General features: G+C 40.3%; 1 non-coding gene across 1 annotated transcript; it reads right to left on the minus strand.

Annotated features, from left to right (window-relative positions):
• Positions 1 to 263: 263 nt before the first annotated feature.
• TRNAE-UUC lies at positions 264 to 335 on the minus strand. Its single transcript has one exon. It is a non-coding gene; the product is annotated as a tRNA-Glu (tRNA).
• Positions 336 to 23258: the final 22923 nt, after the last annotated feature.

Genomic DNA, 23258 nt, shown 5'->3' on the forward strand with positions numbered 1-23258 from the left:
CTCCCTTTTGTTGTGTCAGCTGCACCTCTCAGCTTGCCTGGTGTGGTCAGCAAATGTGCTGAGCGCACTCAATCCCCACCGTCTATTCACTGATAAAGATGCTGAAGAGCACTGGTCCCAAGATGGACCCCTAAAATTATGCTTTGTAACTAATGGGAACTTCTCTTCCTCTCTCCAGTCTGCGCCACTGCCTCCTGTCAAGGCCAGCGCTTTTCTTATCCACAAAAGCCCCAAAACAGGTGCCATATGAAACACTAAAGGGTTTCCCACACCGGGAGTCGAACCCGGGCTGCCTGGGTGAAAACCAGAAATCCTAACCGCTAGACCATGTGGGAACACAATGGCTAGTTCTTATCTTGGCTTAAGCAAGCTTTTCAACACTGTCTCCCATAATATCCTCACAGAAAAGCTGAAAAAAGTATGAGCTGAATATCAATGAGGTGAATGTTCTGAGAGGTGAACAGAAACTGGCTGAACTATTGAGTTCCAAAGACTGTGTTCCTTGTTATGACAGACGCAAGTCAATGATGGTGTACTCCATGGTTTGATAATGAGTCCAGATCTGTTTGACATCTTTATTAATGACCTGACCACTATGGCGAAGTATATTCCCAGCATATCTGCAGATGATGCAAAACCAAGAAGAGTAGCTGATACACTACACTGACACTGACTACCTTGACAGAAAAAGAGAAATGGCCCAACAGGTACCCCATCAAGTGCAAGAAGGGGAGAAGCTAAGTGCTGCACTCAGGGAAGAATAAACTCCATGCACCTGGACAAGCTGGATGGCAGCTTTGTAGAAAAGACCTTCAAGGCTACTGCTGGACAAGGTTAACATGAGCCAGCAATGTCCCTTTTTGACAAAGAATGCCTATAGTCTCCTGGAAACACATCCCTTCCAACACCTTCCTTGCAGCAGTTTGAGGGAGGTGATATTTCCCATATGCTCAGCACCGGTAAGGCCACACCTGGAGTGCTGTATCTAGTTCTGGAATCCCCAGTAGAAAAGAGACTTGGACATATTGCAGAGAGTCTAATGAAGAGACACAGAAATGACTATTGGATTGTAGCACATCTCTCCTACAAGGAAAAGCTGAGAGTCTTGTCCCTCACAGACAAGACACTGGCAGAAAAGAGTCAAATACAGTGGAATCTTCCCAATCTCTTGAGATGTGCATTGGTTTGATGACAGAACCACTGGGGGCTACAATGTGATTTTGTATTAAAACCCCCTGTTCAAACTGAAATGGAGAAATGGCAGCCAGCCTGAAGGGGCGACATTGTCAGAGATTCTGCTTTTCTGTGAAATTTACCTACAAACCTGGGCTGAAAATCTGGATAAGGTGGAGGCAGGGAGGAATCCACAGCTGGGAGGAGAAACGGAGAAGGAGACGATGAGTTTTATTTTAAACATATGTATTAATCATGGCACAGAAGAGAAATAAGGGTGGGAAGCTGCAGCTGGGAGGGGGAGGGCAGACAGAGGCACTGATGATTATCGTAAATATAATTATTAAATCATTGCTCCAAGCAGGGAACCAGGGTGGGAATACGCAGCTGGAAGGTGGAGGGCAAGGGGAAAACAGCAATTTTATATTCAGTGTTAGTACTGAGCATGGAGGGGACCAGGGGTACAGCCTTGCAGCTGGAGGTGGGAGTGCCACAGGAGAACACTGGTTCCTAGACCTGTCACATTAAAATATGCACATCTTGCCTCTGAGAAACTGTGGTTCAAAAGCTTTGTAAGGCTTGTAGAACGGGAGAGCTTTTATTTTAAAGGAGTGAGGGAGAAATCTTGTTCACCTGCTGGGTTTTTGCTAAGCTCTTGCAGCTCTATTACAAAATTACTCCATAAACTTTTACAATTGGCCTCACGCCAGCTAAATGTCATTATTAATACTGCTATAGAAAGTGCCAACAGAACTGAAATACTCATGGGGAGACGCTGCAAAAGACATACAAAACTCCAGACTTCTGAACAGTCAGAAGAAGAAAAGGTAGAAGGGGGAAGAAGAAAATTGCCATATGGACCCTGTATGAATTAATGGGGTTTATAAAAGAACAAAGCTAAGTCATCAAAACTGGCCACTGCCAGCATGTTTTCATGTTGGCCAAAGAAATTGCATCCACTCTGGTTCACAGAAATAGGATGCAAGATATGTTTAAGGCAGAGAAAGGTACTATTGTGTGTTTTAGATATTCTACAGTGGATAAGTATGACAGTGCAACAAGCAAACTATGAAGAGAACAAGATCCTCTCCAACGCTGAATGCTTTCAGCCTCCAAAGCTGTCACTAGGAGCAGAAGGTACTTAAAAACCCATGGGGTCTGGCTTTCATCTGTGTCATTGCTTCTCACTCTTTCAGTCTCTGGCACAAACTGTTGGAAAAGTGATTATGAAGAACCTCTTTGATTCGGGCCTCCAACACCTGTGGCAATGCTGCTGAAAATTTCAGAGCTGAAAAGAAAAAATTAAGAAACTTTTTGTAAAAAATATATACAAACCATCACAACACACCAGGAGTGTCATCCAGCTCTTGATTTTGGACTTACAAGGGACAACACAAAATAATAAACTCCACAGTCACATGTCACTTGGACAGTGATTACCTGTGTCAGACAAGGCCTCAAGTTGGAGATTTAGAGCTGGACTGGGAGAAATAATCACCAAATTTGGAATAATCTGACCTGAGGTTGGTCTGAGACTTGGTACAGTTCATAGGTAATGGAAAAATCAGGTCTATAAAAGCTTGTACAGGCTCCTCAACCTGTTTTAAATTCTTCCCTGGATAATTCTGAGGGAAGCTGAATGTCAGTCAAAGAAGTCACATTAAAGCACACATTTTTAGATCTTTTTAGTACTGAAAATTTGTCACATTCTCATCTTCAGGTTGTAGGGATATTCTCTGGCTTAGCCACTTTCCTGAGTAGGATTGCTTTATTGAATCAGGGCCACAGAAAACATCTGTCTCTGCAGCAGAGGGGATGCTCTTCACGAAGCTCATCATCAGGAATTCCTTCATGAATAAAGCATTAAAGCAATATTTTTTCTCTTTTTTTTTTTCTTTCTGCTATCAATTTAAGAGAAAGCACCATGAATAGAAAGGGACCTGTGTCACTGCCTTGTAACTAATCACAGTGCCAGTCTTTTGTGCCCTTTGCACAACAAAGCACTGATAATAATAGAATCGGTCATTAGAAAGGAAAGCATCATCTTGCCATTTTCCTGCCAATTAAAGATTGTTTCCTGTACTTTCTACTGTCTTGCATAGATCAAATTTTAAAGTCTCAAAGATTCAGCAATTCACCTGTTACTGAAAAAAAAAAAAAAAAAAAAAAAAAAAAAAAACCTGCAAAGAGCTCAAATTTAGAAGCTTAATTTAGATGCTCCCTTTCTTAGCTCTATTTACATTCAGCCTTTTTCCTTCCTATTCAGTGGCTCGAAGAGATGCTCTCATAATCTTAAAGTACACCATTTCACTATTTTATATCTGAAACTAAATATTAGGAAAGCTTATAAATATATTCATGTATTTAAATATAATCTAAACACATATCCATGTATTATATAAACTTATAAATTAATATATATATACGATTTTATGAACAAAGTGAACTGCTTATATCATTAGTCTCTGGATATTGACAATTAGAACTCCATAACTTTAGTTCAGTCAAGGTTTACACTTGCCTTTCCCCAAGGATTTCTATGAAGTGAATACATTCATATGAAGAAACTTGATTCTAGAAGTTAACAAATTAGTAGACATCATTGCGTTTGATTTTAATATATATTATTCATATATTCAGAAACTGATTTTTCATACAGTTGTAGAATTGTTTGAGTTGAAAGGGACCCTTAAAGGTCATCTAATCCAACTCCCCTGCAATGAGCAGGGATACCTACAGTTTATCAGGTTGTCTTCGGTAAATCCATGAAGAAGTCTCCATGATCTTCAGCTGGCAAGTTCTCAAGTCTTCTAAGTTGTATGCTTTCATTGTGCACTCAGTCTCAGTTACATTTCAGTGTATTTGTCTGTGCATCTTTGAGATGCACTTAAGGTAAGACTAAGGAATGTTGTCCAATGCCCATAAAACACAAATAACAGGACTGACTAACTCAGACTTATTTGTCTCTTGCCATGGTGGAAGATTAGAATATAAGCTTCCACTGAGCTCAGGCACTATCTAACCTAAGGCATGTGGCCTTTTGTTTATCTGTTCGTTTTGCTTTTTTGTTTGTTTGTTTGCTTGTTTTTGTTTTTTTAGGGGGGTGGGGGAATTTAGGCACATCAGATAAATATTTCTCTAGTCTTGATAAGACAATAGATAAGATTCTTCTCTGGTTCACAGTAAGCATATAACGGTATAACAGTAATGACATTGGTGAAATCTCTCTTGATTTGCCAGGTGTGAGCAGAAGAAGAATCAGATCATTTTTTATTTCTTTTCTGCAGTTCTCCTATCCAGCCAGACAGGTGTGCTGGCCACATTATGTTACCATATGTCAGGAGAAACAGTTTTTAAAGCATTTAATACTATACTTGGGAAAAACCTATGTAGCATATGCCATTTAATATACACACATATTATCCATACAATTACACAATTGGGTAAAATACACAAAATCAAGTTCTATTTAGATGATTTTTGGTCATAAGCCAATGCAAATATTATTCTCCCAAGATTCCAGGAAGAGATTTGGTGTAGAGCTGTGACTCGTGCAGTGTTCACCAACTGCTGACTAATTGCACACACATCATTATTGCATCCTTATATACAATGAGGGTGAAAATTCAGAGAAGAACCACACCGCACAGCATACTTTGAATAGTGATGGTCATTTTGAAGCAAATTATCATATATTTTTCCAGTGTTAATTTCATTCAGTTGTTTTACGGTCTTGGGGGACTTAGAGCACCATACCATGGAAAACAAAGATCCAAACCTGTATAAATGCAAAAGCAGAGACAAATGTATGCGTACAGGCTGTATAACATGTTCAAAATTCTGTCTTCACTGAATATGAAAGTGGGAAAAAACTACACTGCACTGCTTTTTTATGCATACTGTCTCTCGGTAAACATTTTATAAGACAAGACTCTGGGAATGCTGTACATTATCACTGGGGAAAATAATTACAGCAACCACAACGTGTATAAAGACAGAGAGACATGTTGGAAAAACATTTCCTATAGTTGTACTGTGACAAAACGTGCAGTTAAATTTTATAAACATGGTGAAAATTACACCACAATTAATGGCATTCCTTAAACATAATTCATTCATTCGTTTTTTAGTAGTTTAGAAAAAAGTGAGCTATCACTGACAGTATTGTGTTATCATATCAGTAGACAACAATTCTTAACAAATGTCATAAGCCAGGCAGTGCTGGTGCTTGGCAGAAGCTTGCCTATGTTTGTGATGCTTCAAAGAGTAGTGTTCAAGATACCTTTCCTCCATCCCATTTAAATTTTGAGGTAAAACATTCTACAATTTAATTGAATCCTTTTTTGCTGAAACACATGTCTGCATTTAGGGAAATGGAGTTTGATTTCTTCTCTTTGCCACATTTAGAATCCTGTGGCAGGCAGGCAGTATGTTGCCTGTTTCTTTAATTCTAACAAGTGGATTACTTTGATAGCAGTTGTGCTTTCAATGAAATCTCTACAAGCAGGGCATTTTCCATTGCTTCATGAAAGACAAGCTGTGTTATTTTCTGGTTCCTTCAAATCTGGAAGACAGCCAGGGGCAGTCAGACACATGCAGCGTGTTGTCACCTAGGTGAGTTCTAACCTGTATCTCAGCACTGCATTGATTGGTGCCATTCTGAAGGACTTGAACTTAAGAGAATATGAGTGCCCCAGTCACTGTAATCTCCTCCACCACTTAAAGACCTACTGATACGCACAGGCATTAAATGTCTCTTCCATGTCCCAGCCACACACAGCATGGCTAATTACTCTCAGGAAGCTTAAACTCCCACTTCAATTTCAACAGGACTGCACTTAATTTCTGTTCAAATCTCTTCTACAGCAACAGTTTTTGCTGCAAAGGATAGCAAAGCACAGGGCTCCAAGCAACTTTCTGGACCATTAAGTCAATTCTCCTGTTACTGCAAACAAACACAATGTACAATTTTTTTTCATACACTCTTCAAGCTACAACGTAAAAGTACTTGTTGGGTTTTAGCCTCTGTTACTCAACTGGAGAATATTCCAAAGTGCACTTGCTCTGACAGTGAGGAACTGTCTTCTCATTTCCAATTTAAACTTGTTTCTTCTCTGTTTATACCCATTATACATGTGAAAATACTTTTAGTTTAAATGGCTCTTTTTTTTCCTGCTGCTTTCCCTTCTTTTCCTCCTCTTTTTTTCATTTTGCCACAGTAAGCAAGTCAGTCTTTTCTATTATCCTCTCATCAAGACAAAGACACTTCTTTTGAACCTGATTGATTCCTCACCTTCATCTGTTAAACTTTCAAGTCGCCTTTCTTAACCGTGAATGGGCAGACTAACACACAGCGCTAGAGGTGTAGCCACAAACTTGTGTGAAGATATCATCATTTCGTTGACCTCACTGGCAGAAATTTCTCTGGAAAATTCTGGGGCTACATTTGGCTTTTCATGGTTATATCACTCTGATGGCTCTCAGTTCTTTGATCAATAAGTGAAAGAGGCTCTTTCACAACTTTTTTTACTAATGGATGAACTCAGATATTCTAGCATAACTTTTCATTAATTCAATTATGGAATTTTAGCTCATTCCTATTTGAGTCTGGAGACTGCCATTTCCAAAACAAGTGGATTGGCAATGCTTCTAAATTCTATATATCAGTAAGTTCTGTGTTTGCATGAAGTCACAAAGATATAAAACAAAATCATTCATTCAGATTTGATCCATTCTGTTTTCACAGACCCTGCTGCTGACCACCATTACTCCTGATACCTAATTTACAGTTCTTCTCCTGATTTGCCTTGTTATAACTAGCAGAGGCTGCTCATTCATTTCCAGAGCATGTTTTCCTGAAATTTCAGTAGATTGTTTTTGTCCAGAAAATCAGTTATTAAATAGAAATAGGACAGTATGATCTACTTTTGCTAAAACTGTGATTTGTATTTTACTGTTTTTCATGTGCCTCTTTCAAAGCCTGCTGTAGACCTTTGTGCACTGTTAGGTCAGATTTACATGTACATGACTGTCTGGATGCCTTTTCCCACACTTGAATACAGACATTTTCTTTGCTGCTCTCCTGGCCTGATGTGCCAAGGTTCACTCAAACCAGATGATGACTGCACTTGCTACCAACCTTACAAGGCTCAACAGCACATCTTTCAGTTTCTTGTGATAGAGACACTCAGCCCGAAATTCCAAGTTGAATTTCTCAGTTCTTTTCCTCATTCCCACTGATCCTTTTGTCCTCATGTTCAGTACTGTCATCCTTGCTGAACACTGGTACTTGAAACACTTTGTCTCCAGGTTCACAGTATCCTTAGTTGCTGCCCCAAGTTCCATTTCTGCTTATCTAAAGAGGACTAACTCTGAGGTTTCCCTTTATATTCCTTGCTAAGCCCAGTTCAGGTTGACATCAGTCTCCCCTCAGTCACAGCTTTCTGACTGTCCTATCAAAGCTTTCCTTAGAGCAGTCATTTTTCAGCTCCTGTAGGTTCCCTACTTATTCACCGTAATCTTTCTGAGATAGCAATTTCTCCAGTCAGGTCTGAAACACCTGCCTTTATGACTGTCACCATTGCTTGTTATACTTTTCTCAGCATCTTTGACTTGAAGCAATTTCATGCCTTCTCTGCTTTTAAGACCCTGCACCCCTCAGCCCCAGCTGTCTTTCCTAGCAAGTTCTCCCAATTTTCAAAGTTTTCCCCACTGAAATCCTAAGTCTTAACTGGAGAACTCTTTGACTCAAGACCACTTATGTTGAACAGCCCCCATGTTCCATCCAAAAGCTGGCTGTACTTTGTTAGTGGATGAAGTCCTTGCTGTGTGTAGTATGCAGAGCCAAATCCTGACACCTTTCTTCTGTCCTCTTTATTCTGGCATAAGTTAGCTAAAATCAATGGGAGTTTTATTTATATAAGAACTAAAGGAGTGAGCATATACTTTGTAGCCCCCTTTGAAATCCCTTAATGTGAAAGGCACTACGCAAATACATTATTATTTTTACTTGCTTTTTATAAAGCACAAAATATTATTGGCCATTGAAAGTTTATGGAAACTTGATGCAATTGCAGTTGGCAGTGACCTTTTCCCCAGCACAGGAGTCCCTAGGACAACACAGATGTCATGTGCAATGAAATTAATGTTGTGGGCACAGCTGTTTAGTAAAATAAAGTGAGATAAAAAGAAACAATTACCTAATCTGATATGGGATCTTTTCAATTTTTTTTCTCTACTTTATGCTACAGTTTGCAACTTATTGACCCATCCAGTTCCAGACAGTTTTTTTTTTCCCTTTTGTAAAATCAGTTTTCACTTACATGGACTGCTGGGAAGCATTATTCCAAATGATGAAGTGTAGGAAGTAGAGCTGACAAGAACATTTTACATAGCTAACATGTACACCCAGACTTCTTTTCTGCAATTTTCTTATAGACTTAACTTGATTGTTCTCAGGTTAATATGCACAATTTGGAAAATTGAAATAACCTTCTATAATGTTAAAACACAATCCCATAAACCGAATCAGTTCTTAAAGTAAGCTTTACCTCAAGACCCCACAATGAGGTATCTATTACCAGGAGCTCTAAGCAAATGTTCTTTTAATTAGCTACATTTATCTTTAATCCCTGTTTTGACAGAAACTCTAACATAAACATACATTACAAATACAGAAAATCCAACTCAAAGTATGGTTAATTTTTATGTTTGACAGAGCCATTTGGAAAAAATAACTGTGACCTTTTTGGAGCCTGGAAAAAAAATATCTTAATGTGATGTCATTATAACACAGTTTCAGAAATCAAGAAGAAACAGTGGCATCTGTAGCTAAAGTACAATAACAATTCTTAAACTACTCCTTAAAAGAAGCAATAAAACCCTGAAAAGACCTTTGGGCTTTATGCTGAGGCAGCTGCAAAATCATGTTAAATAATTTTTGTGAGGACAACAGTAATTACAAAATCGATTAAAGTTTACCTACATTTCATTCCTAGAATGTCTGCAAAGAGGACCATGAAACCAGATGGTTACAGAGAACACGTGATGGATATATTCCATCAAGCATGTCCGTTACCTTGGAAACAACAGGAATAACATTATCTTTAGTGTCTATTTCTTCACAAAACTGTTCATTTAAGTGTTGCTGCCAATCTAAGCAAAATCCATATGAATACTTGAGTATCAGCTCAAAAAAACAGTTTGCCTCTCCCTGCCCTGCAATAAGTGTGCTGGACATTGCTGAGTGTTACAAGAATGGTAGCAGAGAATATCTTCTCCTTGGTGTATGTCATATTCAGCTGATTTTCTACAATGTTTTTCGTGTCTCTATTTTTTTTTTCTTTTTCATTTTTGGAGAGAGAGACAATTAGATTTGGGTTAAATTTCTGAGCTATCGTATTCAGAGAGTTCAGTTGTTATTTGAACAAAAATGAAACCAGATGATAAATAGTTCCTCCTTTCTCTCTTTCTGTATTGATAAAAAGAACCAGAGGCAGAACAGAAGAGAGACTTTGAAAAAGACGTGAGACAGTGAAGAAGGCTTTCATAGGGAGTCTTAGTCTTGCAAGTAAGTATGTGGATGAGAAAACAGTAAATCTGAAGTTGAATGAGGGAGTGTCTAAGAATAGAGATGATAGACAGCACTGTCACCATACTAACTTGGGATATTCTACCTTCATCCTCTCTGCTGTGGATATTTCATTTCCAAGAAGATAAATGCTCCATCCTCTCTTACCATTTGTCCCTCTTCCTGTTCCATAGAAGTAATCAGGAAACATGAGCAGTGTTATATGTAACAAGCCATGCCATGCTCCAGAAGCCACAAAATGGCATACTTTCTGGCTTTTACTCATCTTAGAAATGTGTGGAACACATTGATTATCTGAAATGATTATATAAATCCAGTGACAGCAGCAAAGAGAGAGATTTCAAAAGGATCTCGACATCTGAACATAGACTCATGGACTGATTTAGGTGGGAAGAGATTTTTAAGATCATCTAGTTCCAACCCTCTGCTATGAGCAGGCACACCTCCCTCTGGACCAGATTTCTCAAAGTGTTATTCAGCCTGGCCTTGAATGCCTCCAGGGAGGGGACATCCAAATCTGTTTGGTAAAATGATATGTGAAGTGAAGCCTCAACTTGCCCTTAGAAAAGTATATGGCAATAACCCTATCAGTACCACTGTGCATTTCTTGATCTAACACCCTCCCCCTCACAAAGTAGACTGATCAGGTCCATCCCATGGCACGTATACACAGGTTAAAGCGTTTCAGCCACAAGATTGTCTCACCATATGTTCCCACACCAACAAGCTCAATGATGCGTTATGCCACACAGTCACTAGATCAAGAGTCCTGGCCAAAACTTGCAAAAACATTCCTAAGATGACATGAATCAGAATCCCATCTTTGCTCCATCCAATATTCACATCTATGAAAAAAAGCAAAAGTTTCTAACAAAAATTGGAGGAGTTGAACATGTCATACGGAGTCAGATCTGCAGCTTAAGAATTTCACACTTCACAAGGCTGGTGTGGAATATGCATCAGAGTGGTTTATGAAGGGAAAACAAGATGGCCGTGTTGCAGAGACACAGCAATAAAGGCTGGAAGCAAAGCACAAGGGCTGTGGTAATGTGTGTTACAGCTCGCCTTGCTGCAAGAATACATCCACATCTCTCATACCTTGTTGGCACTGGTGTATCAGAAATATATATGAGTTATATCAGAAATATTATATGGGCGGTAGCTGGGACAGCCCTCTGAAGTTCATCTGCTCACACAGGAGCATGAAGTCTGTGACAAGAGCACGAGAGCCACAGAAGGCTGAAATTTCCGCTGCTGGAAAGTTGCAGATATTCACGTCTGAGGGATATCACATTACCTTGGTTCTTTCCACTTTCACGTTCAAAGCTCTGCATACCTGTGCCCTGACCCCTATTTAAGTCCAGAGTCTTATCATATTCCCTCTCCATCCTCCACTGAGGTCAGTGTTTTTAAACTCATTCCTTGCCCTCTGCATGTCACAGAAAGCATTTTATTGTTATGGGTCAATATTTGGGCACCCTGATCTCACAAAGAGCGAGTTTTTCCCAATGGAAGTTGACTGGTGCTATCAAAACAAAGAGCAGCATATTTTACGAAGTGCAATTTTTGTTCCTGTCCTTAGTGCATGAATTAAAATGAAGCACTTTTTCCCAGCGATGGTGACTAAATACCTTGGAGATAGTCAGGCATTCCCACAGTGCACACCTTTGTTGGGCTGCTCTGAAGGAAGTTGTTAAGATGCTGATTTGTCTCAGCATTTGAGCTTGGCTTACAGGACAGTTACACCCATGTGTTTTTTTCTGGGATGGAATCTTCTTTGTTTCCGCTCATTCTTCTTCACCCAGGAGAGATGGGAGCAAGTACCATGGGTTGCAAGGGACACATCTCCAGTGAGTACCTCTGCAAAAGAGGTATTTATATTACCACTTCACATAACCAGGAGTGGGGAATGTGACACAACCCCTCATTTTTCTTTTTAAAAAATATGCACATAGGTCCCTATGCTCCTGTCACCTTATTTCTATTTCCACATTGCTGAATGAGCAAAGTTTTTCACCTGTTCTCTCATATCTAAAAATTGTCTTCATATGTCTGGGTGAGAATGGCTCCAGAACAACCTTTATTATTGCACATATACTTCCTCAACAACTGACTTTGTTTTCTGAAACATCTGCAACCTGGGGCCCAATTGCCCTACGCAGGACAGAAACAACTACCAGCAACTCAGCTTAGCTACAGCTTGGCTTTAACTTCAACAATTTTGACTTGCCCATCACTCTTTTATTTCTCCTCTGATAGTGGGGATAATCTCCATCTTTGGTTATAATTGGCATCACTCCAAGCCTTGAAGATGTGTACAATAGCTTCTTTAACTCTTCCCCTCTTCTTGTCCTGAGAAAGTAGAAACCAATGCATTAGCTTTTCAATGTGCTTGTACAGTTCTTCCTTTAGTATGTGTTGTGCTTTCTGCTTTTATTAGAAAAACAGTTCAAAGAAACAAGCCTTGGACCAGAAACTAGTGCTGCAAACAACGAGGGAAAATTTTGGTCCCAATAAATATATCCTGCAGCAATTAAAGGGAAGTAAACAGAGCAGGCAGAAAAAGACTGGAAACAACAGAGTGGAGCAGCTGTGTGCATTGCATTAAAACATGTTTATCATCTGGTCTACTTGGAGTTGTATTTTACATTGTGAATTTATTATATTTTGGCTTAATAAACTTCAATTCTCACATTCTTTCAAAACTATAAGTAAGTCCAGATATCCTTCCCACATATTTCTTCATGATCTCAAGTACTGTTTTTTAGCCTATGATTAGTATGATAATAATGGTCATAATGATTAATTTCAACATATGTGATTAGGCCACATCAGATGCATTTTTCATATCTGGTTCCCTCTGTTGAGACAAGATGTACAGACACCTGAATAAGAAACTGAACTTCATTCTTGCTGGAAAATTTTGAACACCACAAAACATAACCACAAGTAAATTGAACAAAGGAGAAATATTGTAGAAAACCATGCCAATATTGAATTGGAGGAAGAAGAAAAAATATGAAATTACTTTAAAATATCCTGACATGGTAAGCAGAACAAATGAAAGTTCCATTGCTTTTAGAAGATCCCCTCATACAGGAAGGAAGGAAGGAAGGAAGGAAGGAAGGAAGGAAGGAAGGGAGGGAGGGAGGGAGGGAGGGAGGGAGGAAGGAAGGAAGGAAGGAAGGGAGGGAGGGAGGGAGGGAGGGAGGGAGTCAGCTCTATCCACAGCATCAACTTGGATGAGGAGAAATCAGCATTTAGAGGAGGTTAGTCACTAATGGCTGGCTGTGAGTGGGAAGCACTGAGCACATCAGTGCCTTGTCTGGCTCTTTTTTTTTTTTTCCTTTTTTTTTTTTTTTTAATGCTGCTGAGATAAAAACATTTAAGGATAATATTATTTTTCTAAAGGTGAAATCTTTCTCAGCAGCATAGAAATATTTATGACACTCCTTGTATAATCATTACCAGAAATTACTTTTAAAGTAAGACATAAATTTTTCTACAAGAGTCAGTGTGTTTGAAATTACCTTGAAGTTGTTTAACGTAATTAGCTTTCAGACATCATTTCTATGTGTTAAAAATGTACTATGAAGAGGTGGAAACCTGAGAACACACTGAAGTGCAGAGTAGGCTCAAAGAATTAAATGAATGTAGTCAGAGAGGATTATGTATTACCAAAAGGAAAGGTTCCCAGATCTGGGAACCAGTTTACTGATTCTTGTCAACTGAAATGAGATCTATTTTCTTTTTTTTTTTTTTCCTGTCTCTCTCTCTGTCTTTTTTTTCTTTTTTTAACTCCCTAGGAAAGGAATTCTGATTCTGAAGTATTTGCAGAGGAAGATAATCCATGGAAACAAAATGAAGAGGGTATCTCAAAATCAACATTATTTTATTAACAATAACACTGGATTTTTCTTTCTAAAAGGAAAAGAAAGCTGATAGAATCACTAAAATGCAGAATCACCCATGCTAAGAAATGAGAAAGTCCTTTCCAAAGCCTGATCAGCCAGGTTGTTTGCCAAGGGTCAGCTTACAACTGCCACCCAAGGAACATTTTAATTACACTGTCCAGACCAACTTAAAAAGTCCCACTTTTCCCATTCATTTATTTCAGAGAGTGTCACATACATTTGCTGGTCACTGAAACCTCCTGTTTCCTTCAGCCATTTCCAATGAACCCATGGGGTATTAAATGAGAAAACTGCCAAAAGCATTAAATTCCCAAAAAGAAAAGAAGAAGAAAGAAGAAAGAAAAAAAGGAAAAGAAAATAATGAAGAAAAAAAAAAAGAAAAAAGAAAAAAGAAAAAAGAAAAAAGAAAAAAGAAAAAAAAAATACTGAAGGGAAGAAGTTGCCCTTTGAAGCGGAGATAATAGCAAATGGGAGAAATGCTTGGGAGTGACTGACTGCTCCAAGGACACAGCAGGAGGCTGTGGAGGATGTCTAGTGCCTCTGCCTTGCTCTGGGCTGATCTTCCGCGTTTTCTTCAGCTCCAGAAGAGAATTGCATGGTCCTTGAGTGTCTTGAGAATAGCTTTCACGTCTGAGAGGAACTTGGTTGATAAATATTGGCAATAGAGGCAGAAAAATTGTTGGAATGGTCAGCTTTAGAGTGGAAACGTTGTGCATGTCTCCTATTTCTGTGAACAGCCAATTGCTAAAAAAGTGGTAGGACACTAAAGGGGTTCTTATCCTTAGTGCAGAGAATGTTCCCAGCTGTATGGGACTGGCAAACAGAGACAAATTTCAGACACACAGAAGATAACAATGGGGCTTCCACTGTGGTTACTGCTCGGCTTCTTCTTTTCCCTTCTCTTCTAAATTATATGGACTGCATTGGACTTGATGATCTTAGAGATCTTTTCCAACCTTAATGATTCTATGATATGCGGGAATGATTATTCACACATTTTATGGCCTGTGTTCTGAACTCACAAGAATGAATCTGGTAAGTGGTATGTAGCACATCTCTTTTACCTGTTGAGAACCCTGCCACACTGTTGGCAGCGTGCTGGATCCAGAGACGGGACTGCGCAGTGCTGGTCCTTCCTGGCCACCTCCTCTTCCAACCTTTAGTCCTCTGGGCCCTGTGACTTTGCACCATAGAGTGCAATCGTACTTTGAAAAGAGGTAGAGATTAGCACAGATTTATTTTGCAGAGGGAAGAGTGTTTAGTAGGCAACTACAGGAGGAAAAGGGAAGCTTTCTGAGTGGCTCAGTTCCTCTCCAACAAAGGTTTTGGCTTCTTTGATCCCAGCTGCTTAAAGTGAGGGAGGACAAGGGAGAACCAATTGCCCAGACCACATACATTTGATTTTTTCCCCATATTTGTAGTTAGGAAATCAAGTCAGATCTCAAGCAAGGGTTCATAAATATCCGAACAAGGTGTTCATGCTCCCTTGGTACCCAAGCCAAGCAATATCTCTCTTCTGAAGGAAAAGGTAGAGCATTTAGAGGTTAGGCAGCTCACGGGCAACCGCATGATCCCAACCTGATGACTCCCACTTCTCCCCATGGTTGGACTAGAAGATCTTAGTGGTGTTTTCCAACTTTAATGAGTCTATGATTCTATGATACCACCCGCAGCAGGACCAGGCTGCACACTCCTTCACAGCCTGCTGGGACAATGCAGCTTTGCTCAGGCAAATAAGAGGAAGCAGGTTTTCCAGAGGGGTGATCTAATTTACATGTCGCTTACACTGCGATATATGGGAATACATTTGACTCTTTGATTTCCCAGTCGTAAATTTTACTCCTGCTGACAGAAAGAGTAATTGCTGTGACCAGAATCAAACTGATTGCTTAAAATGTTGAAGTTGACTTTTTTTGCTCCACTTCTACAACATATACATTCCTGAAGGCTGAGGTTTAGACAGATAGATATGGTATTGGTGTTTACCAGAAGTATCTTTGAAATGCTTTGTAGTGCCAAAGTATACAGAAGGCTCATTTACTATGTTGGAAGAGTAAATGTAACAGGGGTGTTTCTGCAGAAGTAAAATATATGTATGTTTTTATTTCCTATTCTCTTACATAACCTTGTTATTAGTTTGAAACTCTCCAGGCATTCTGTAGGTGATAAAAAGAGGAGAAAAGTTATTTCTAGAAAGCTGAGCAGTTCTAATTTCTCCTGTTTTTAAACCAAACATGCCAGCTTAAGCAGAAAGGTGTAACCACACTCCGCTTCAGGGACAGGATAGCAGTCAGACCAACAAATGAAAACAAAGGTCCAAGCAATTTCCATAAGGAGATGCAGCTGAAGGCCGCTGATCCTTTTGCAGATACAGCTGCCTGCACAGGTCCAGAAGGTGCGGCAAGGAAGGAGGCCTGCGGTGGGGAAAGGGAGAGCAGCCGGCAAAAACAGACAAAGGTTTGCACCAAGCCTTGCACAAATCCTCCATCAACATAATCACCACCTGCCGGCTCTGCTGTTCCCACACAACATCCCACAGAGGGCTCAGAAGTGCTCAGAGATTTCACCAGGATTTGGGAGCATGAAGGGCCACCCCATGCACTCAGCTGTTCTCTGCCGTTCAGGGCTCAGGGCTGTTGCTTACATGATTTGCTCCCCATTCCTTCCCTGGGCTTCCATCTGATGACATCAATATCAACATATGCTCTGGTGTAGATCAGCACCGTATACTCCACACATATTTGAATTTGCTTTAACTCAATGAAAGATGGAGCCTTTGGGGGTTAATCAAGTGCTCAAGTGAAAAAGGTTATTTTGATTAAAGTTTGGTAGGCTGAGTTTAGATGAAAATTGCTAGACAACCAGGATAGTAATCCCATGTGTGTTAGAATACTTCATTTTCCCAGGTCTGGCCCTTTTTTTTGCTGGCCATGCCTCCTCATCCTTCCCACACCATACTTGAATGGATATATCAACCCCTGCAGACAGTGAGGAGGAAGATTGTCCCACAGTGGTGTCTCCTTCTAGTCACTTTCCCAGAAACCATGTCAGCTGAATAAACATTCCTCTCTGCTCAAGAAATGAGGAATGAGCTCTTGGTGAGGTTGATAAAAGCAGAATCTTCCTCCTCAACACCAATGTATCAGCTATGGGCATGGGGCAGGAAAACCCACCAGCACACTAGGTTCATATCTTTAGCTTTGCGTCTCAGAATCACAGACACATGGAATCATAGAATCATAGAATCACAGAATGACTTGTGTTGGAAGGGACCTTCAAATTCCAAGTCCTACGCCATGGCTGGGGCTGCCATCCACTAGGTCGCCCTGTCACCCGTCCCTGATGAGCCTCATAGAGCCTGAAGAGATGTCTTGTATAATGACAACCTAAATTCATCCTAGTGCCATTAACCACTTGCTATCCTATATATGCCTGTGTCCCATAGACAGTTGTCACAAATGTCTTGGAGAAGACAGGTCTTGACATTTTGTGCCACTGCAGGTTGAAAGCAGGCTGGACATCCAAATCATGGGAATGCCTCTGCCTACACCCTGTGTAAAGCAGGAACAGTGATATTTTCCAAGGAGGCTTTGCTGCAGGTAAAGTAATGAGCACATTGCAAGAATTGCAATATAATTATTATTAGATCCTTGTAATTTTTAAAGGTGTACTGTGCTGGATTTGCCCTCTTATGAGCATTAGGAAGAAGTGGGACAAGATTTAGCTCCGTACTAAGGACTTTTGAAAATTCTTCTCCTCCAACTTTAAAAGCAACTCAAATTGTTAAATCTAATACTAACCCAGAAAAATCTGGAAGCTTCTGAAAAGTTTGATACTTAAAATGACTGTCAGAAAATCAGAAATCAGAAATCATTTAGAACTACATCTAAATGATTTTACACAACTTTGTAAAAACAATTAGAGCATCACTTCACAGGAATAGGTAAACAGAATTGGATTCCCGCTTTACACAGGGAAAACCAACAAAAAGAAAAGTCATTGTGAATAGTCACAGAATCATAGAATGGCTTAGATTGGAAGGGAGCTTAAAGACTTAAGACAGCTACCTTTATTTTGAAATGGGTATGTATCGTGAATTAAGCTGGCTCCTCACTGATCTCTGTTTGGTTTCACAGGTATGCCGTGAAAGTCTGGTTTAGCTGAAGTACTGCGTAAAGCTGTTTTAACAGGCTTCAGCTCTGAAGTCCCCAAGCTTCATTTATTAATGCTCTGGAGGCTTATATTGGTGCCACTCAAGGGAACCCAGTCCGTAAGAGAAAGGCATGTTAATCTTTTTATTGTTACAGAGAGAAATTAAAATGCATGGCTTATTACACTCGCCTCATAACTGCGCATGGCTACATGCGAAAATTGACGGTAAAAATGAAGTCATGCTTTTTACAATGTGACTACCAGAATAATTTCACGTGAGTAACCACTATTTGGGATACCTTTAAAGTGGTAAGAAATTCCAAGATGGCTGTTTCAGCATACTGTATTAATCAACCCAGGCTTAATTGTATGATGGCCCAAAAGTCAAACTTTTCCTTAAGTTTCCTGACCTTGACCTGAAGAAAATGTTATAACAAAATTTCAGATTGGGTTTCTTCAAGGCAACAGTTCCTTTTACCTAAACATACCTTTGAAATGGAGAGAAAGAGCTTGCTGATAAATGTTTCAACACCGCACTTTATTAAAACAAGTTATTCCTGTTGTTTACTGTGCGGTTAGGCCATGATGAAAAGCAGATCTTCACCAATACATTTCTGTGCAAATTCCTTACCTTTCTGTTTACAAAAGAAAGTGAAGTACCTTTCAGTGGTATTTGTCACAGAGCACCAGCAGCCAACAATGCGCACTGTCAACTGCTTAAGGTTTCACTTCCTAATTAACTTTTCCAGCAGCAAAGGAACTGTCTGAAACCACAAAGCTCTCCCATTTACCCTCCCGTCACCCCGCCCCATTCATCCGCGGCCCCACGGCTGCAGCCACCGCGCAGCAGAGACCCGCGGAGGGTCCCCACCATCAAGGGGAAACCTGAGCAGCCCGCCTGCACCGCGGCCACTTTGCAGCTTGAGAAAACTGCTTTTTCTAAACGAAACTGCTTTTTCTAAAAGATGCGATTCCGCCACTAACTCCCAGTGCTGATATTTTTCTGAAGTAAAGCGTTTCTCTTCTTTTTTTGATTTTTATTTTGCCTGTCCTCATACAGATAACTTCCCATTCAAACACTTGCTAGGCTTGTGGAGTGAATGGACTGTCCCCAGGTACAGATCGTCTTTTGTTCTACCGAATAGCAAAAATACTGGACATAGCTGAAGTGGTTATAGAGGGTGTTGAGATCTGCTTGAATGTGATAAATAGAAAAAAAAAAAAAAAAAAGGAAAGAAAAAAAAAAAGCTCTGTGTAATTGTTTGTGATTACAAAACAGCTTTAATTTGAGCAGTTCAAAACGCAGATCAGCACAGAAGTCCTGCCCATTTCAAGCACATTCCCCTATTTCTTCTAATAATTAACCCTGGTCTCGTTTTTTATTATCCGGTGTGTCTTTTAGAGCACGATTTGTTTACCTGAAGTAAAATTTCTGCAATAGTTACCAAAGCATGAATCAGCTGGAAGGTGCCAAACCCAGATGTGGAACACAAATACAATCCCAACAAGTTTCTGCAAACAAGTGCTCTCTGAACAATGCGTCCCAAATTCTGCTGCTTGCTCAGCCCTACAATGGTACAAAAACAATTTGGTGTGAGGCTCAAAGATACGAAAACCAACCTGTTTTCATTTTCCTGCTGTAAGTTTTTTTCTCTGCCAGGATGACTGTGGAATACTAATTGCTTTATAGCTCAAATATCTCAAGGTGAGGCTCTTCCAAATGCAGGCTCCCGAACTTATCGACATTGCACTGGTAGCTAAATTACAAAACGACAGATTCATCAACTGAATGAGCTGCTATCAGATAATATGAGCTGCAGACGTCTCAGAAGAAATCGCTGACATCTGCAGAGCTCTGGCAATTAACTGCTTACAGGTCCTACACCTGCCTACTGATAGGATTTATTTCACAAATCATTCTAATGGCCATTTTCTCCAGGAGAAAAAATATATATATCTGAGAAGGTAAAAAGTTCAGCACCGCAGCATGATGCGGGAAGGCAGGGTGGAGAGACAAAACTCTACAGAGCTCTGTGCGCTCCCCAGCCCCAAGCTGCCTGCAGGCAGGGAGCCAGCACACAGCTCCTGGCAGAAGGTGCTGCTTGGCCACTCGTAATTGAGCCACTGGTTGTACAGTAGGAGAGGCAATGACACTAGCAAGCACTAATCCTACCAAAGGCTTTCTGGTCCCTTTCCAGGTCAGCTCTAATCGGCTGTGACTGTAAGGTCCACTTTCAATGACAGCCCATGACATGGGTGATACAGCAAGCCTTACAGATGAGTCATATCCAGCCCTTTGGATTAAGCAGGGGTTGCTTCATAACCTTCTGCTCACTGAAGTCTCTTAGTAAGCAATCACGCAATAACAACCTGATTCCAAATAGGCATGTTTCAGTAAGTAGGTGTTTCCCAACAGTGAACCACAGATACAAAATAACAATGATAGCCTAGAAAGGCTGAGCTGCTAGGTGGTTCCAAACATCATGCACTAAGCTCGCTTTCCCCTTCAAAATAGCTGCAGACTCATGAAAATCACAGAATCATAGGATCCTGGAATCACAGAATCATTAACATTGGAAAGACCACTAAGATCACCGAGTCCAAACTGTCAAACCATCCCCACCACGACCACTAACCCCACTAACACCTTTCAGTGCCACATCTCCACATTCCTTGAACACTCCCAGGGAAGGTGACTCCCCCAGCCCTCTGGGCAGACTGTACCAGTGCCTCACCACTTTTCCTGAGAAGAAATTATTCCTGATGTCCAACCTGAACCTGCCAACCTAAGGCCATTATTTCTTAACCTATCACTGGTTAGCTGGGAGAAGAGGCTGACCCCACCTTGCTATAACTTTTTTTCAGGTCATTGTAGAGAGCAGTAAACATGAGCATACAGATGGCTGTGTGTCACTTATAGCCAACATACTGATGCCACATAACAGAAACTTCTGGGTGCTGGCACCTCCAGTGCTGGGAAGCAACCATGTTTTCCATGTCTGAGTCAACAGTCCAGATACGCTGTGAAGATTAATAACGTGATTTCTTTCTATTATAAAGCAATATTTATATAAGGAAACACAATAAATGTATTAACAGCAGGAAATCCCATTTGTGAGGGGACAAGTCCAGATGTTGTTCACAAAGTGCAAACTCTCAACTGCAAAGTGCAGTGGGTACAGCTGAAATTGAACTAAATTAAGTTAATGGAGGCATTTCCTATTCTGCCATTTCGGAAACAACAAAGCATCTGTTAATAAGGAAAAACTAGAGAAATGACCAGCCTACTGAGTAGCCCACCAAATAAACACTTTACACTCTCTGCTCAGGAATTTCCTTCAGATCCTTTATAAAGCAGGCATTAGAAATTTCCATATCTGCAGGTTCATATTTTCAAGAGCACATGAGTTATGTGAGAACACAAGAAGTGAAGTATGCCTTTTACTGCCATAAATAATCTGATAAATACTTGTGAGTCCATTCTCAGCTATTGTGCTCAGTATTCTTGACAAATTGCTAGTATGTTGGGTTTTTTTGTTTTTGCCATACTGATTCTCATAGGGGTACTGCTCACATTTGCTCCCAGTGCCTTTACATGCAGACGACAGCCACAGTATACAACTATGCTTGCTCTCCAGCAGTGTAGGCACATGTAACTCCAGGCTAAGATTTCACAAGAAGAAAATAGGCATAAAACAACTTGGACTGCCAGGCCAGCATACACAGATTATTACTGTGTTCTACACTGGATACCACTGCATTCAGAAAAAAAACATCCTGGCAGAGGACAGCTGCTTCATGTCCCAAAACACCTTGATTTCCTTCCCTCACCCTACTACCACTCATATTTTGAAGGACTGGAGCTAAATCTGTTTACAGATACAGATACACAGTACAGATATCCCCCCAAGAAAAATTCCAGGTGTTCAGCACAGAGATGCAAGGAACATGGTTTTGTTGGTAATAACAATGTTCGGATTTGGAAATTCACCTCTACTTGCGCAAAGAGTGGGTGGCCCAGGGGGCTTGCACTCATTTTCTCTGCTGAAGATTGGTTTTCAGCTCCCTCCTGCACCTCCTCGAAGTCTGTCTGGACAAAATATAGGAATCTCCATTTTGTGGGAAATTCTGCCATTGAGTTCCAACCACAGCAAGAAATGCACTTTTGCAGTTTCTAACACTTTTTCCAGGAGGGATAATAGAAACATTTCTGTCTGAAACCAAGAAGATCAGCTGACTGCACCAGTCCTGGCCTTCCAAAGAGCCTCAAGGCTCAGTGCCCACTCAGGGTTCCAATGCAGAGTCACCTTCAGAGAGTAGCTCAGCCACCACTGCCTCAATGGGTCTCTCACCAGCAGCATCCCAGCTGCTGCATACACCAGTGCTCTCTTGCATTCTCTCCACTACACATTGCAGCTTTTCAGATGTTTGTGTGTTGTTTTCGGGTTTTTTTTTGAACTTAGGTTCCTGCATTTCATAGAGGGTGCTGGGAACACAGATGGAGGGTGAGTATATCCAGATGCTCATATTGGCTTTTCCCCGTACGGCCTTGGGTTTTGCAGTTGCAGGAGGAAGGGAAACTGAACCCAAATATTCTGTTACTGTCATAAACTCCTCCAATTCTCCCACTTTCAATACTTCTAAAATTAAGGCCATGCACCATTGCCTCACTATATCCCTTTCACTCCACTCTTTATAGATATTCTATATGAGGCTGGTCTACAGTTTCCATCATCATTAAGGGATTTCATGACAAATAGTCTATAAGCCTGAACCTTTAATCCTTCCTATTCATTCTAGCACAGAGTCCCCAGGGAGCACCTGCAATGTATTCTCACCAACAAGACTGTCTCAGAGTGAATGTCCTTCCCCTAAGATTATTCAGCATCTTCATCACCCATGGCAGTTCTCTGAAAGGAGCTCCCCATAGCTCCTGCACTGAATCTTCACACTGATGCCGTAGTCAGGGGTAACAAATGCCTTGTTGGGTAATACAAAATCCCTGGTTGCAAGGAAGTCAAATAGCAAAACTCCCATTGCCACTGGGACACATTGAGCAGATCATATAGACCAAGGGCTACACATGGAAACAGTGTTGTGCATGTCTCTGTAAAAATATTATATCTATCTTGGCTTCATTATTTCTACTATTTCTTGGTCCATAGTAAGACCAAACAAATCCTAAATTTCCTCTTTCCTAGAGCTTCTATTAACGAATCTAACCCTACTCCCATTGTACTCCTTCACTGTAAAATAGATTTGGATTTTCAGATTAAGAAAAAAAAATGCAAAAAAAAAAAAAAAAAAAAAAAAAAACACATCTTTTTAAAAAACTTTTTTTTTTTTTTTTTTTTTTTTAAAGTGTTAAAATTGTTCTTAGAAAAAGCTCCATATTTATTCAGCTAAGAAATGCAGCGCCAGGGTCCTTA

The sequence above is a fragment of the Centrocercus urophasianus genome, unplaced genomic scaffold, assembly GCF_019232065.1.
Source record: "Centrocercus urophasianus isolate 14NV4802_14NV808 unplaced genomic scaffold, USGS_Curo_1.0 seq_11, whole genome shotgun sequence".
NCBI classification, from domain to species: Eukaryota; Metazoa; Chordata; class Aves; order Galliformes; family Phasianidae; genus Centrocercus; species Centrocercus urophasianus.